This window comes from Pogonomyrmex barbatus, unplaced genomic scaffold, assembly GCF_055798465.1.
Source record: "Pogonomyrmex barbatus isolate J1 unplaced genomic scaffold, ASM5579846v1 scaffold15, whole genome shotgun sequence".
In the NCBI taxonomy this organism is placed as follows: Eukaryota; Metazoa; Arthropoda; class Insecta; order Hymenoptera; family Formicidae; genus Pogonomyrmex; species Pogonomyrmex barbatus.
Window position 1 is genome coordinate 4,145,029 of NW_028297111.1, and position 17,354 is coordinate 4,162,382.

A 17,354-nucleotide genomic window follows, 5' to 3' on the forward strand; every position below is an offset into this window, starting at 1 on the left:
GATGTTAATCAACACAAATCCAAGTTATATGCTGCAAGACATTGCAGACGTTCTCCAAATATCAAAATCAAGTGTGAAAATAAAAAAAGTGGCACAATTATTAGTTCGACATTTCTAAACTTATTTAATAAAAACATATGAAAATGTCTTATTTGATTTGTTACGTCCAGTAGACTTCATGATTCTTTTCTTTCACAGAGCGGAAGCGAGAGTTCCGATATATCATAAAAATCATCTCGAGTAATAAATAATATCATTTAACAATTCAAGCTCCATGGACGCTAGTCTGCATATGAATCTTAGTCTATTAGGGCCTCATTTTGCAAAAATGAATAAATAAAGGATCTGACATAACTGTAACTGGACTAAATAACAATTAACAGATATATGCGAACTGTGCCGAAATGAAAAGAACTTAGAAACGGAGAGCTATAAAATCATCAAAATAGACGTTCGTTCTTTTTCAAACAACAGGCAGCGTACCCATAAAATTGCAATCGTGGCGATACATTATTTATATCTTTCACCACTAACTCAACTCAAGAAGGTTAAGACAATTATATTTACAAGGAGACTTGCACCTACAATTTCTCTATCACCTTATTAATAGGATTTACTTTAAAAAAGAATCAGACCTAGGATAGGCTAATCCCTCGATAATTCGCTAATCACTATTTGTCGAAAACTAAAGGAATCTTTTAATTATGGGATTGAAGATCCCCGCGATAACTCCTGACTATGATGTTTTTTGGAAGAGACGGCACACTCTTGTTTTGATTTCGATAAAAACGTAAAGACTGCGAGTAAACTTTGATTATTTCTTCCTTTTTTTAATTCATTGTTTCAATATTTCTCAATATTAATTAAAATCATTTTGTGTTTCAATTTAATTCAACAAATAAAACTACAAGTAATAATCAAATACAATCGCGAGTGTTCATCAATAATCAAATACAATCTTTTTTGTCGAATTTTTTTGCCATAATTTATGACTTGTGCTTCGATAATCGTTTTATTCAGAGCGCCGCAGGCCAGAAATACGCTGCTGACTTCCCAAGTGTCTGCTAACCATTCACTCTTGGTGTCCAACTGATTATCACAACCTGATTACCTTTTTGTATTTACGTTCTTCGCCTCAGTAAGTTGCATGCATCATTATCATTACGTTTTTTTATTATTCGTTTTATTATTTTTTGTTATTATTCATTTTGTTATTATTATTATTTTTGTTATTATTTGTAATACTTTTCTGTCCGTATTATGCTTATCTTACCGTCTTCCTTGAGCCTACTTTGTTTAAATTTTAAAAACATTTATATGCTCACATTATTGTTTGTATCAATAAATCTTACGTTCGTCATTGTCAAAATCCGAGCATAATCCTTATTATTCAAAACTGTTTCCTCGAAATGCTTTGTTCATGATCTTCGAACTTATGTAGCGCCTGCGAAATTACTCACACATTTACTTCTATATAATATCTAATCATTTGAGATATTTTCGATCATTTTCCGTTATGTATCTGTTGGAGCGATTATGTCATTATTATTTCCTTTTTTCTTATTTTTATTTTATTTTTGCAATCTTTTTCTATTAAGGGGTTCGGTTTTGAAAAAATCCACCTCTAAGATTAGGTTTGAAAAAATGGAATTTTTTTGCTTAAATCATTAGTTTTTAATCATAAAAATATAATGAAAATAATTTTATAATGAAATTGAACCTCTCATGCTGTTAGAGTTGTCTTAGCGAAGTGCATCGTCTGCCAGACGGCTTCAGATGTTTCGAAGCACGCTGACATGTTCTTTGTGTTCCGCAGATATATAAGATCATTTATCTATCGAAAAATGAGTCTTACTCGATATAAATATAGATATTATTCGATCACATAGCTGTAATAGCGTTGGTTTTAGTATTTATAATCCAAAATTTTATGCAAATGGGAAAAAAATACTTGACATCGCAACAAATATAGCTTTGTAATTTCAACGGTGGATACAGAAGTATAATGGAAATTATGAAAGTTTTGAATCTTGCAGTGAGTCCTAATTGTTACAATTTTTGAGGAAATGGATGCGCGGTGCGTTAAAGCGGCCGAGCGTAGTCTCACCGACGCAGCAAAAGAGGCCAGAAAGTCGTTATTGTCAGTTAGAAAAGAAGTTGATGAGGCTAATCCAAAGACGGAAGGGCAGCTTTACAGGGCAGGCAATCTGAAGGTAAATTAAAAATTTTTATTTTTATAGAAAATCCTCTTGAAAAACTTTAAATGCATTTTTCTCAAAACAGCATTTTTAAAATTGGTGTACAACATAACTCTTAGTTTTCATCCGATTTGCTTGAAATTTCCACAGAATATTCTTAAATATATTCTAGAAAGAAGTACGTAAGCTTTTTTTGAAATATTGAAAACTCTTTTTGCAATTAATAGTTTTATATATAAATTTTAAAGGAAAAACGCAAATTTTTTTGTAAAATAGCTGCCATTTTCAGAAAAATTAATATTTTGAAAAATCCCTACGTACTTCTCTAGTTTTTAATATATAGTTAGTGAAAATTCTTTATATTTTCTTCAAAATCAAACCGTATGCCTAGACTGTACACCGATTTGAAGCCACAGAAAAGAAGAATTTCGTAAGTGGGCTAATGCGTCGCCATTTTAGACAAAAGAAAAATTTAAAACATATTTTTATAGTTTGTTATATATGTATAATAAAGCTCTCTAAGCATATTTCAAGTAAAGTTATTTATTTACCCATAAAATGTTCTCAAACTTAAATATTATTTTAGGGCCTCAGGAATGGCCTAACTCCTTAACTGTTTAAATGTTAAATTTAATACTAAATTTACTTTTAATTATCCTCCTCTCATCACATTCATTCCTGTGCACCTTGGAGATTGCATATGGTCTTATCCCTGGCAATAGAGATTAAATTCTCTTGCCGAAATTAACGAACCGGTGGATGTACATCTCACAGTCGGAGTCATAATATCTGTTTGAGACATTGACTCGTATCTATGGACAGTGCATCCGACTTGATTTTTTTGATGAACTTGTAGTACAATGTATTTGAAATTAGAAAAGATAAAAAAATGCCAAAGGCACGTATATTTTTTTTCTTATATTATCTTTAGCATAATCTAAACATATGAGTAATTAGTTTAGCAATTGCTGATTTTTTTTTATATATTTGTTTTAAGCTTTAATACAAAAATATTTATGCGCAGTGAAGTCGTTTTGTTTTTGTTCGTGTTTGTTGTACTTTTCAGAATTATTCTTTTATGTTTCTTATTAGACGTAGAGTCTTCTTTGTATGTAATTTAAGTTTGAGTTTATTAATCTCTCTAGAAATTTCTCTTTATAAAGATATGATTAAAAATGTAACGGTATTGGATAGAAACTCTTATATAAAACAAAAATGGAAGAAATACTGTCTGATGTTCACAACCATGAAATTATCGAAAACAATTATCGAAAACCTATTGCTTTTATTGAAAAAAGATTGAACAACCTCATAAAAAAAATGGCACCTTAAGGATTTCATTTCGAAACCCGAAATTCCTGCATCTTCGTTCAACAGAGTTATCGCTTCTCAAAGCGTATAGTTTGCCAAAGTTTACAAGATTAATTCTCTTTTCAGAATAATTGTCTCGTCTATTAATATAATCCTTTATTGGCTTCTTTTTTACACAACATTATTTCAATTAGTCTTTCTCATCCTAAGAGTTATGTTAACAATAATGATTTATTCAATAGTGATCTATGATCTGTTCAGTGAGCTCCCAAATAAAATTATTCCAAACACTCACATTTTAGTCTTTTTAGAAATTATTATACATCTCTTTTCATCAATGTCCTTTTAGATATCCCTCTTGCGGTCGCAAGAACGGTCCTTTTTGACATTAATAACAGATGGTCTTTTATTGAAAGAAATATTAATGTTGGAAGTTCATGATTACCCCCTCTCCCAGAATCCGAAAGATAAGTCCTGAATATCCCGAGACATATATAAAACATGTTTATATGTAGAACATGTTAGGACATTACATTTAGACAAAAATTTCTGGATGTCTTGTGGAGTAACAAATAAGCGTATCTCATTACGACCTGGAGACCTCGGGACGTCCTCTTCAAGCTATCTTGAGGATTTTCTTAGGATGATTTTAGGATGACTTCAGGATAACGACTTCAAAATATCCCACAAGCATCCTTAGGAATGTCCTAAAAAAGTCTTAAACATATCCGTCCGTAATCCTGTGGACGTCCAATGTAACCAATGTAACCAATGTAACCAATATTGATCCAGAATATAATATTGTTACGTCCAGTGGACTCCACGATTCTTTTCTTTCCAAAAACCAAATAATATAATTTCTTTATATAAGAATATTGATTTCTTCTTCCATTGATTAAGATACGGATGTTGTATTCATATCTACAACTAGATAGATTAGCAATCCGCATGACAACAGTAAATTTGAAAAGTCTTTTGAAAGATTTCAGAAGTGTAAGCCAACAAAAGCTGCGATCAATCTTTCGAAAGACTGCAGGAACGTGTCGTATAAAACGATTGCAAAAAAAGTCGATCAGCAAATTTCTTAATTTACTGATCGACCTGTGCGCAATAGTGATTTACCAATATGCGCAATCGATTGATGAACCCGATCAGAACGCTAATCAGGCATCGATTTCTATATAAGAGAGTCTCACACGGAGTCATTCCAAGTCGAAATTGTAAGTCATTCGAAATCAAAATCACAAGTCAAACAAAGTCGCGCGAGATATAACCGAAATCCGTCGCGAAATTCACGCGAGCCTCATGTAATATCAATATTTCAAGTGTCATACTCGGTCATCGGCCGCCAGAGTAACGCGAGAGCCGCCCGACGATGTTTAATTGTGTGTGAGAAATATAACAGTTGTAACATTATCAGTTGTAACATTATCACAATATGTGCCTTGTTAAAATAAATCAATCAGTTTTTGAAGAAAAGTGTGTGTCAGTGCTCTCAAGAGGCCCCTTTCACTCTTCGATCCTGCTCGGAGTTCTAACTCCTTAGGCTTGGTGAACCCGATTATCCCTAATATTAACGTTGTGGCCCATCTGGGGTACAACACCGAATTATATTGAATTTCATGAAACAAGAGAAAGATTTGCAACTGCTCTGACTATTATAATGATACGCTTAATTTTAAAAGAAATTTAAAAGGATCTTAAATAAAATATGCAAAGAATTATTATTATTATTATTATTATTATTATTATTATTATTATTATTATTAGTCCCGAGTTAGAGCCATCGCATCCGAATACTGTCACCTTGGCATGTACCAAGCAGAAGCGAAGGGGATATCTAATGTAAACATCCTATTCTCTCTCGCGCCCCCCTCCACACACACACACACACACACACACACACACACACACACACACACACACACACACACACACACACATAGTTTCTGCCACCGCTCTTGCCCCTCAACCAAGATTCAGACCCTGATCATCCCATATAAATAGGGCTGCTTCCGAACCACGGCAGCATTATTAAATAATTTTTCATTAGTGTCACTTCCATTCATTCAACTAACCATTCGAACACTTCGAAGATTCCAACTTTCTGAAGAGAAGTCGAGACTTGTTCTTTCGAGATAATCGCCCCAGTTAATCAACAGTGAGTTTTACATTTATTAATTATCAATCAATTATAAATTTCAGATTTTTATTTTTTTTTCTCTGCTCCATGATATTGATGATTTCTAATCTTCTTCCTTTCCTTTCTTTCTCTTTGAACTGGTCTGAGCTATGCGAAGCTCCTGTTGTTCTTCCCTTTCTTTTCTCTCTCTCTCTCTCTGAACTAATCTGAGCTATGCGAGGTTCCCGTTGTTCTTTCCTTTTCTTTCTCTCTCATACGCATTCACACCTCTCTTCATTCATCAATCATTTGCCTCCTAGTGAATCAAATGGAAGTCCCAGCTTCTAAAGTTCGACAACGCGATATTAAAAAGCGATCTTATCGTCATTCTGGTGGTTGGAATCGACGAAAAAATCAGGGCCGAGTCAAGAAGTCTAAACAGATATCAAAAGAACAAATCAAATCATCAACATAAATTATTACTGCTCCTGAATCCTCCCTAAATCAATCTTCAGCTAATTCTGTTCCTCCTTCCACCCCTATACAACATCAATATCAACCAATCGCACCTAGTTATTCTCCAGTCGATCCATCCGATGCAGAATACCTCATCTTCTACGTCCTAGCCTCAGATTCCTTATTTCAAGATGGCGAACCTCTTTTTGAGGATTTAGAAGATGAAGAATTTCATCCTATCGACCTAATCACTCCACCTCTCGGGGATCATCAAGAATACTCCTCTCCTTAATCCTCATGTATTAATCTTCTGTCATTATTACACATATTATACACGATTTTTATTATTTTCCTTATTATATATTTTTGTAATTTTTCCTTCGTTTCCTTATTATGTAATTATTAGTTTAAGTTAATCAGAAAATATTAATTATATTACTGGGTGGGATCATACTAAAGATTCGTTCACTCATACATTCATATTCTCCCTCGATAAGAATCCTACCCGATGATCGTACTTATGTAACACCCGCGGTATCACACATTCATATATACACTTATATAAATGCTTCTTCTCTTGTTTCTTTCGCTCTTTATTATGTATATTTTTATTTTACCAATTAAAATCAATGTTTAATTTTAATTTTTATTTTCTCTAAAATCCTCGATCTCTTTTCCCATTGATCGCACGAGATCTTTCCCTGGTAATAAGAATTAAATTTCTTTACCAAGAGCGATCGACGAACGTACATCTACAGCGAGGGTACATCATAGCGATTCTTTATCATTGTCCAGTGCCGAGAAATAAACAGTGCGTTCGATTCGAGATCACGTTTCCACGCTTGACTCTCGAGAGAGCAGCTTCGTCCTTCCGAGCTCATTCAATTCTTATTTAAATTCTCCATTTAAATTCTTAATTCTTAATTTTACAATTTACTCCGGGCTGGACATAACAGTATTTTCAGAATACGTTTCAGGACAATGTCAGAATTATTAACAATTATTTCTTAAAAATGCGTTATATGTATATATATAAAAATATAAAGTTTCTTTAAAAATTAATTATCTTAAAAAAATATTATTTACAAAAGTATTTTAGAAAAATATTATTTAAAGAGTTTCTAGTTTATGTTATATATATATATTTTATTTCACTTACGTTTATTTTATTTTATTTCATTTACGTTCAAAATGAGAATTTTTATGTTTTGTATAACTAACGAGTTATAATTAATAAAGCTTGATTCATTTATGTATAATACATTTTTAATAAATAATTTTTGATAATCCTGACATAGACCTGATACAGTCTTGAAACGTATTTAAAAAATATCATAATAACATATCTGGCCCAAGTAGCAAGATGACGTCATTATGATGATAATTTAAGATCATTTTTCCTCATTCGTCGTCAATGTACTAAATAATGACGTAAAATAATGTAATATTTGTCACGAAATATTATCAGCATAAATATATCATCATTTAATCGTCATTTTTTAGATATTTTTAATGAATAAATAATGAAACATTATTAATTACTTTCTTAATTAACTATAATATATAAAAGAAAAATATTTTCCATATTAATACAATTATTAACAAATTCATAAACAAGTAAAATATATACAATTTTCATAAGAAAAATGATTCTCATTAAACATAATATAGGTTCACGGTTCTATATATGTAATTAAATTATCTACAAGAATTACATGTGCAATCGAGATTTTAAAATTGAGACTATTTATATATAATAACATTCATTTCACCAGATTTATCATATTCTAAGCCGAAATTCTGTAATCACTTATTTCTTCATTTCAATAGCAGTTTCATCCCAATACAGAGATTAAACGACATCCAGCAAGATTTCCAAGTGACTGGTTTTAGAAACATGCGGTGATAGGAGATAAAAGATGTTTCATCACTTTCTCTTTTTTTCATTTTTTAATTTTTTTCCACTTATTTTCCGTAAGGGGTGTCACATATATTATAGATTTTCAGTACTAGCAGTCAATATCGGAACGCGATCGTTTTCAGGATGTCCCTAAAGTCATTCTGAAGTCATTATAAAGTCATCTTAAGAAAGTTCTCAGGATAGCCTGAGGCTAAATGAAGAACGTCTCGAGGACGTAATGAGGCTTTCATTTGCTAGTCCACAGGACGTCCTGTTTACGTTTCAGGATCATAATAGGTAGTTCTCAGGATATCCGACTCATCTAATAGGACGTCCTGAGGACATCCTTGTGTTATTAGAGTTAATATTAACACAAGAAATACTTATCATTCATTTACAATTATTTTCAGAACAAAATGATAAATTAATAAAAATAAAATAAATAAATAAAATAAAACAATTTAATTTAGTATTAACAACTACAATATCAGTAGGGGGACAATTTTATAAGGGGAAAATTTTATAATGAATGAACATTTTTCATCATGGAAGATGATCATTATATAAATATATGTAAAGATGAAACTTCTAATACAGAGCTCACAAAGAAATACACATTTTGGGCCGATTTCCGAGGCGACGCCTACCGTCTCCCCACTACCGTTCAAGGCTCGAGCCGCCGATCACTGTGGCCAGGGGTGTACCCGTTTCAGAAATGCTGAGTATAGCCTGAGTTTGGCCCTTCAGCCAAACTATTAACAAAACATTTTTTCAAATAACTTTTTTTCATATATTAAACATTAAATTTTCCATTATTAATGTATTATATGTGTTCCTTATAATATTGTGACAATAAGTAATAGAAAATATATAATATAATAGTTTTAACAATAGTTTTTTATATCACCCATGAAGTATTATTTTTGATGCATTTTTTTAAAGACTTATAAGGAACACATATAGAACATTAATAAAAATTGCCCGAAATGTGCATTTCTTTGCGAGCACTGCTCTAATGGATGGATGGACATTGATGATGCGCAAATTAGCAAGAAAAAGTGGACTAGAGGAGCAAAAAACATGTACATATTTTTTTTACAAAAGATTATTAAAAACTAACTACTGATTGTTCTTTCTAGTATACATAAAGTATAAAAATGTTTCAAATATGCTAAATAACAGATATTATTTGTTACTAAAGAAATGAGTTATCCTAAATTGTTATCCTAATTTGTTATCCTAACAAAATTACCTTTTAAAAAAGGTAAAAAATAACGCCAATTTACACGCTTCTTTTCTTATTTATGTAAAAGAAAGAATTTTATACAAAAATTTTCTACAAAAATCTACAAAAATCTTTTTAGTAATCAATTTTATATTACTCTTACTGTTCACTTGTAAACTTTTACTTGTCAGTCTTTATTTGATTCTCTCGTATATGCAATGTGACTGTGTCGTAGAGTCGGCGAGTATCACTTGTAAGAAAAGAAAAATTGCAAATGGTGCAATATGTCGCAGTAGAGTAGTGCACATGAGCAAAGAGTCAATGTGTAAAAAAAAATGATAGTACCAGAACATGACATTGATGCCAGAATAAAAAAAAGAGAGACATTAGTTGATTAATTCGCAAAAAGGAAAAAAAAACAAAGACAGAAAATAGAAATTTGCGTATTTCCACAGTTTTCCGTATACATTCTTTTCTTCGAAAACGTCTTTTCTATAACGACTGTAATGCGATACATCTGATCAATTGTGGAGTGTTTATTATGGAACCGAAATTGATGATTAGGGATCAGTTATTTATTTTCAATAATGCTTAAGTAGTAATTTTTCAAATATTTGTAGTTAACAATATCTAAATACAAGATATAAGTTTATAGGACTTTTTATCATTAAATGATTTTCCAAATTTATGTATCGTGATCACTTCAGTCAGCTTCCACTGCATAGGAACATATCAGTCTTGCATTAAGCATTGCATTAATCAAATAAGTTAGTTTGACCAACTCTTTTCTAGGCAATTCTTTGAATAATTATGCAGTAATCGAATTACTGCATAACTCGTACTCAGATGCTTTTTTAGCAGAAGTTTAGCAATCGTATTATACCAGCTACTTCTTTGAGTGTTAATTAGTTTTAACGGCGTATTGTCACTGCTTTTTAATTCTAGAAAGTACTTTTGAATGGTTTACCCACTCCATAGTTAAAACGTGATGGCCAAATATTCAGCAAATAGTTCCACTTTTTATCTACTATCTTTTTTAGTCCGTCATCCTTCTTTATAAGAAATATAGGTAATGGATCTTTTTATTCCGTTGCTTTCCATAGGGAATAGTCGGTCTTTTTGCCCGCAGCGAGTTTTTTAAGATAAGTTTTTATCCTATCGTTTTTATATTCTGATAATATCTCTTAAGTTACTAGGTTAGATCATTCATTATGTTTTTGTCAGCAGGTGCTCTTGTTCATTGTCATTTCTTTCTTGCTTTACGTTTTACTTTAACCAAAGTTCTGATTTCTAAAGAATAACTTAAAACCTTGTAGTTTTTGTAATTGTATTCTTGGTAAGTTATTCCATGCTACTTGTTGATTATAAATGTTTATGTTGTTTAGCTTCTTCACTGAGTTAATCTTTTGTTATAATAAGTATTTTTAATTTAATTGCTAATTTCCTTCTTAAACGCTTCCCAAAAACTTTCCCAGTATGCCTATTCATTAACTATATAGATTGTGTGTTTTTAATTATATTTTCGTTGAGTGTTAGTATTATAGTTGAGTGATTAAATATGATATCATAAGAATCTTCCACACTGATATAATTAAATGATGTACCTCTAGACACATAAAAGTCAATAAGGTGTGGCATTTTGCTCGCATCCGTTTGCAATATGTTGCCAATGAAGTGAAATTCGCACTTAAATTCTTTGTCTCATATAGTGCCTTTCTTTTGTAGTAGTATATCTGAAACTTCAGTGTTCATGTTTTGCATTAAAATCTCCTTCAATTATGAAATAAAATAAATTACTTGATTTATTCAAAGTGTAAAAGTTTTAAGTGTTCTCGTTCGATCATAAATTTGTAAATGGATGCGTATCTGCAATATCAATTAATGTTTGTTAGTTGAATATGATAAATTTGCACGTTGAAATTTTTCTCCAACGCGTTTGATCTAAAAATGAAGAGACAAAAACTTTATGCGTAGTTGGCCATTACGGGAAGAGACAGAGACTAGATGTGCGAAAGGAAAATGCGAGAAGTGAGTGTGTGTGTGTGTGTGTGTGTGTGTGTGTGTGTGTGTGTAGGGTGTGCGTGTGGTGTGTGTGTGTGTGTGTGTGTGTGTGTGTGTGTGGTGTGTGTGTGTGGTGTGCGTGTGTGGTGTGTGTGTGTGCGTGTTGTGGTGTGTGTGTGTGTGTGTGTGTGTGTGTGTGTGTGTGTGGTGTGCGTGTGTGGTGTGCGTGTGTGTGTGTGGTGTGCGTGTGTGGTGTGTGTGGTGTGTGTGTGTGTGTGTGTGTGTGTGTGTGTGTGTGTGTGTGTGTGTGTGTGTGTGTGTGTGTGTGTGTGTGTGTGTGTGTGTCGTATATCCACGTGTGCATTGCCTAGCCGTTGGCTGAATGAGTTGATAGCTGGTGACTTTTCTTGAGGACGGTGTCCGGTCTTCGACCAGCATGTGGCAGGCCAACGATGCAAACGTGGATGCTAAGCAAAGCGGAAATAAACAACTTATGTCTCGCAGGTTTCGCTGTGACGATAGCGCAAGTTAAAAGACGTGCGGGATAGGTTACGTGCACGCTCAATAATTAAGAAACTCCAGAGTTAATCACAAGCCATGTTATATTTTATGTTAAAAAATAAATACAAGAAGTATTTGTTATCGAGACTGCGTTTATCCCACGCGTGAACCGTGTGGGTGCGTCAAGCGCATCCACTTCCGCGCGCGAGCTCCTAGAGCCTCTCATGGAGTCTCTTCCGGACTCCGGCACCTCCTCGTCATGACTGGGTGATGTGGATGCGCGATCTAGCGCGGTCTAGGCAGGCCCTCGGTTTGGGTGGCGACCTCCGTGTAGAAACGGGTGTCGCGTCGTAGTGGCCGGGTATGAATGTCGCCGAGCTCGATAGCGTAGAGGCGCCACGGCCTTCCTCGCGGATGGCTGAGCTCCAGGGAGTGGCCAGGAGTAGGTGGCCGCTCAGGCGTTGTCGGCTCCTCCTGCGGAGAAGATGGTCTCGACAAGCTATCCTCGGGGGAGGAAGCCGAACTAAAGAGGTCCAAAAGAGCACTCTTCGCTTAAACCGGCGAGAAGAGCGCCTAGTTCGTCGTTTCGAGTCCGCTTGTGCCGAAAAAGGAATGTGTTCAGGCAGCGGCATTGATGGCGCGAGGTATACGGCGACGGAAGTCGCAGTGAGGGCGACTGCCTGGCAACAGGCAGCGTCGGTCGTCTTGGCGGAGGGTTGTTGCGGCTGGGCTCTAGAGAGAACGCATGCTTGTCCGCATGTTGCACGGCATCCTCTTGAGATGGCTGAGATCGGCGTGATGGAGGCCGTGCGAAGGCTGCGGTCCTGACCAGACACGAGATTGTGCGGCGTCTGTGGTCGCGAGAGGTTTTCCTGGACGTGGTGTCTGCGACGTTCACGGCCGCGAAGGAAGGTCGCGGCGTTCACGGCCGCGGAGGAAGGATCGCCCGGAGTTGGTCGGATTGGGCGGCTTTCACGGCCGCCAGAGAGATGCGTCCGGAAACGGACGGATTGGTGTGGCGGCTTTCACGACCGCCAGAGAGATGCGTCCGGACATGGACGGATTGCCGCGGCGTTTACCGCCGCAGGAGAATACGACTGGAAATCGGTCGGTCTTCCTGGCAATAACCCGGCAGCAACTGCCATGTGTAGGCGCTGAGGTCAGAACTGGCTTCCAGACCTCAAAAGGGCTTCGCAGTATAACTCTTAGCCTTTAACGGACTGTAAGCGACTGAGGCGAAAAGTGCTAAGTGCCGCTCTTATATAGCCTCACCTCAATGGCGTGATTTGAATGCGAGAAAGTGATTCCATGACTCGCCATCTAGTGGCGAGCGCGCGAACCACTGTGCTGCGCGGGATCGCGCGTGACGGTGTGTCATGGTGCGGTCAAATGGCAGTGACCGCCACAACTTATTATCTTTCGATAAAGCCATATTAAGTTGAAGACATTTTAATTCTTATGCAAATGCTGTTGTTTAAACATTTTTTGGTTAAATGTTGAATAGCTGTCTCTAATTCTTAAACTTTAAGCGGGCTCCTTAATTTAACTTTATGATTCCGACAGTTGTTAATGAAACGCAAACAATATGCGGTGACTCTGTTGAACTTGTTAAAAATTGAATATTTATAAACATCCTTAATTTCTTTGGGATTTACAAATAAATACCCCTTTGTTGAATATTTGTAAATATCTTAATCATAAATATCTTAAATTGGTTGATTAATATACGAAGTGAGAATGATCTTGCACTTCTGGAATTTCTTGATCGATTGACAGAGTGGCATTTGATCATTTGCATGCATCGTCAACAAGCTATAAAAGTCCATTTCACTAAAGTCTTGAATATCAATGTTAACAAGAAAATTATGTCTACTAGAGTCTGTGACGACTCTACGTAATGCTAATTATCTCGACCTGAAAGTTATTAAATGATACTAACTCTATTTGATACAAATGTAATCTATCTTCTTGAATCTGATCCATGAAAGACTTATAGTTAAATCTGACCAATAGTAAACGCAATCAAATTCAATTTCAGTACATTGTAAAACTTTGTGAGTTAACTGAGCAGCCAACATTATGGCACATAATTTCAAATTGTGGAAGAGATAAACTTTTCAAAGATGGAACACGTGATTTTACACATACAAGACTTGTATAATAATAACCGCTGGAATCTGTATGCTGCGTACGTAGATGTATACTCTATAAGTTTTCTCGCTAATCAACGAAATTATGTAATGCTAACCTTTTGATGTTTTTATGTATAATAATATTTTATATGATGTAAAGTTCATTTAATTTGAAAAAGTTCTGTGATTCGTACTGGTGTCACTTGATGTATTGATTGATTATTGTAAAAAATTTTTCGCTGTTGATAACTGATCCTGTTAATCTTAAAAAAATAAATAAATGAGCAACACTTGAGAAAATTGAGCGTTTTGAGATTATTTTAATTTGATTAGATCCATTGATGAAAAATCTAAATTGATCTTCCTTGAAATTTCATTGCAATGTTAATACGTCAAAATCCTTGCCGAATCTTAAAATGTTATCTAAAGATGATAACAATAATTCTTTGACATTGTAGAATGATTGAAGACTCATTTGTGCAAACAAAATCTAGTTTCATTTAGAATTGTACTGATCACCATGAGTTCTTGAATCGTATAAACTCCAGTGATAAGGTTATCGAAAAAAGATATTATTCTCGCTGCTCCAAATGATTTTCTATTTCAATTTAATTTGGCTACTTCTTGTAAGGTTCATACAGCAAAGTATGATACACATGCTAATGCATATAATGATATTTAATTCAAAAACTTGTATATTGACTTCCGTATTTCGTACAAAATTCGTTGTAAACTTTAATGTAATAAAAATGATATATCGCAATGACTTGAAAATTACAACAAAAATGCAAATTAGAAGACAAGTAAGAGTCAAACGTTGTTATTGGTGCGTGGTAATTTATTAAAAAATAATTTATATATTTCACTCCGAGATAAAAAATTCCTAATATAAACCCAAATATAAAAATAGTTCGAACGTTTTAGCTCTTCATTGAGCCATCTTCAACGAAAAAAGAACTTGCATAAAAAACTCGAGATATTATAAATTAAAATAACGTGGCGATTAATCTTATGTGTTCATGTGGCGACAGTCAGTAGTAGATTTGAAAAATGGTGGATGCTCACAACGGTTTCCAGGTTGGTTTCCAATCAATAAGTTACTTATGTGTGAGCATAATTTTGTCATAACGTGTAAGAAATCGAAAGTAAGATTCAAAGCAACACCAATTAAGAATTTATCACAAACATATATAATTTGCGTTTCAATGAATAGAATCCTTTCAATGCAATATCATAGAAATTTCTCAGTGAATATAGCGCATCTTGTTTAAATGGCAGTTCAACAACAAATCTGTCTTGACTATTTTGATAATAAATTTTTTTTGAGATGCTCTTTTGAGATACTCCGCTCTTTTTTTTTAAAATAATTGTAGGTTAATGATTTGATCAATTTGCTAAAATTTAAAAGGTAGCATTATCCAAGTTAACAGTAATTGGATTTATCGATAAATTACATTGTTGTATCTTGAATTCATTGGGATTATGTGTACATTTGCTATCCAATATCCAAATATTATCCAAATATTAAATAATATCCTAATATTAAGATCTCATTGTATGATTAAAACGAACTAAATCTTTTATAATGAAATTCGATTGAGAATCCAAATATATTTATTTAATGCTTGACATATTTGTAATATTCTTTGACAGTCTGCTGCGTTTACCAATGTAATAGAAAGAAGAACTTGTATGAAAAAAAATTTGTAATATGTTGCAAGCAATTCATCAATATGAATTAGAAAAAGAACTATGGAAAATTAAATATATATATTTAAAATATTGTTGGCCTGTGCGAAACTAGACTACCAAATGAAAAATGCACAACATTAAGAGCTGATTATATATTGTACCAAAATAACAGTGAGAGAGAGAAAGACGCATTTTGGAGGAGTAGCTATTTCTAATTCATAAAAGAGTTAAACATCTAGTAACTAAAATGGAGGCAATTTCTCCAAAAGTGATATACAGAATCCTGAAACTAAAGATAAATATAGCCTCCAGGTAATTCAAGTATATGTCCCTATAAACGCTTCAGAAATCGAGGATAGGTAGAACAACTTTATAAAGATATATCATTGACACGGAGACAGGAAAAAACGCATTACACTATCTTGATGGTCGATTTTAACGCCAAGATAAGAAGAATAAACAACGACAACATCACAAAAAGAGGTAAATTTGACCTAGAGACTGCAAATGAAAGAGGAGAGATGCTAATAAGTTTTCTCCAGAATGAAAATCTGTACTGTATGAACACTTTTTTCCAAAAACCGTTGCACAAGAGATGAATATGGAGCAGCCCGGACACACGAACAAGAAATGAAATAAACTACTATAATAACAAACCGAAAATACATTGTTAACAATATGTCAGTCTTAAGCCGATTTGATACAGGAAGTGATTACAGAATACTAAGAACGAGTGTCATGCTAAATACTAGAGCAGAAAGAAATAAGCTAATTAAACAGCAACTCTTCCCTACCATAAAGCAACTAAAACGAAATAGAGATAAACACCAGGAAAATCTAGGTAATAGACTCAAGGGTAACTTGACAAAAATGGATATAACCTCCTTAGAAAAAAAATTAAAACAGGCATCAACACAATCACTAAAAAAATGTGCTAAAAAATAAAAACAAAATATTCAAAGATAAAAGAAAAGACCAGAAAAATGGGGATGAGGGAAAGAAGAAACATGGACAGAGATTCCCCAGGTTATAAAGAACTTAATAAGACAATCAGAAGGAAATTAAGAGAAGATATAAGAAACTATAGCATGGAACAAATCAAGACAATAATTAAAAACAACAAGAACATGAAGAAGAGAAAGAGTAGGCGGAAAGAGTAGAATACATCAACTGAAGAATGCGGAGGGGATCACAAAACAACTGAAATCGAAAATTGTGGACATTGTAGAAGATTTTTACAGAAAACTATATGACTCAAGAAACAAGCCACAAAGCAGGACAAGTCAGAAAATCATCACGAATATCGGATCGGAAGAAATGCCGTAAATAAGTATGGACAAGATCAAGTATGCTTTAAGCCAAATGAATAATGAACGAGCACTCGGGGAAGATCCCCCCCGATTACCACGGAACTGTTAAAGTGAGGAAGGGTCGCTGGAAGCATTAAGAATTTTATTTAATAAATGCCTCTTAGAAGCCAAAACAGAAACATGACAAAACGGCCAAGTTATCCTGTTGTATAAAAAAAGGTGATAAACTTAAAATAAATAATTACAGACAAATTATATATAATTAGTCTCCTTTCCCACCCATAACTACTACACTACTAACAAAAATCATCACTAACAGATTGACGAACAAATTTAATTACTATCAACCCGTGGAACAAACAGGATTCCGCAAAGAATTCAACACAGCTGAATACATTCAAACGATACGGACATTGATAGAGAAATGTAGAGAATATAATATCCTACTCCATTTGTGGATTACAATAAAGCCTTTGACTCGGTGGAATTATGGACCATCTTCCAAA

General features: G+C 33.9%; 1 protein-coding gene and 1 long non-coding RNA gene across 13 annotated transcripts in view; one reads left to right on the forward strand and one right to left on the reverse strand.

The window, feature by feature from the left end:
- Grip (Glutamate receptor interacting protein) overlaps window positions 1-17,354 on the reverse strand; it is a 256,270-nt gene that overhangs the window by 88,875 nt on the left and 150,041 nt on the right. The gene's annotated exons all lie outside the window — the stretch shown is intronic.
- LOC148937271 (uncharacterized) overlaps window positions 1,979-17,354 on the forward strand; it is a 169,978-nt gene continuing 154,602 nt past the window's right edge. For both annotated transcript variants that reach the window (XR_016138463.1, XR_016138464.1), the window contains exon 1: window positions 1,979-2,213. This is a non-coding gene — a long non-coding RNA (uncharacterized LOC148937271). The remainder of the gene's footprint in view (window positions 2,214-17,354) is intronic.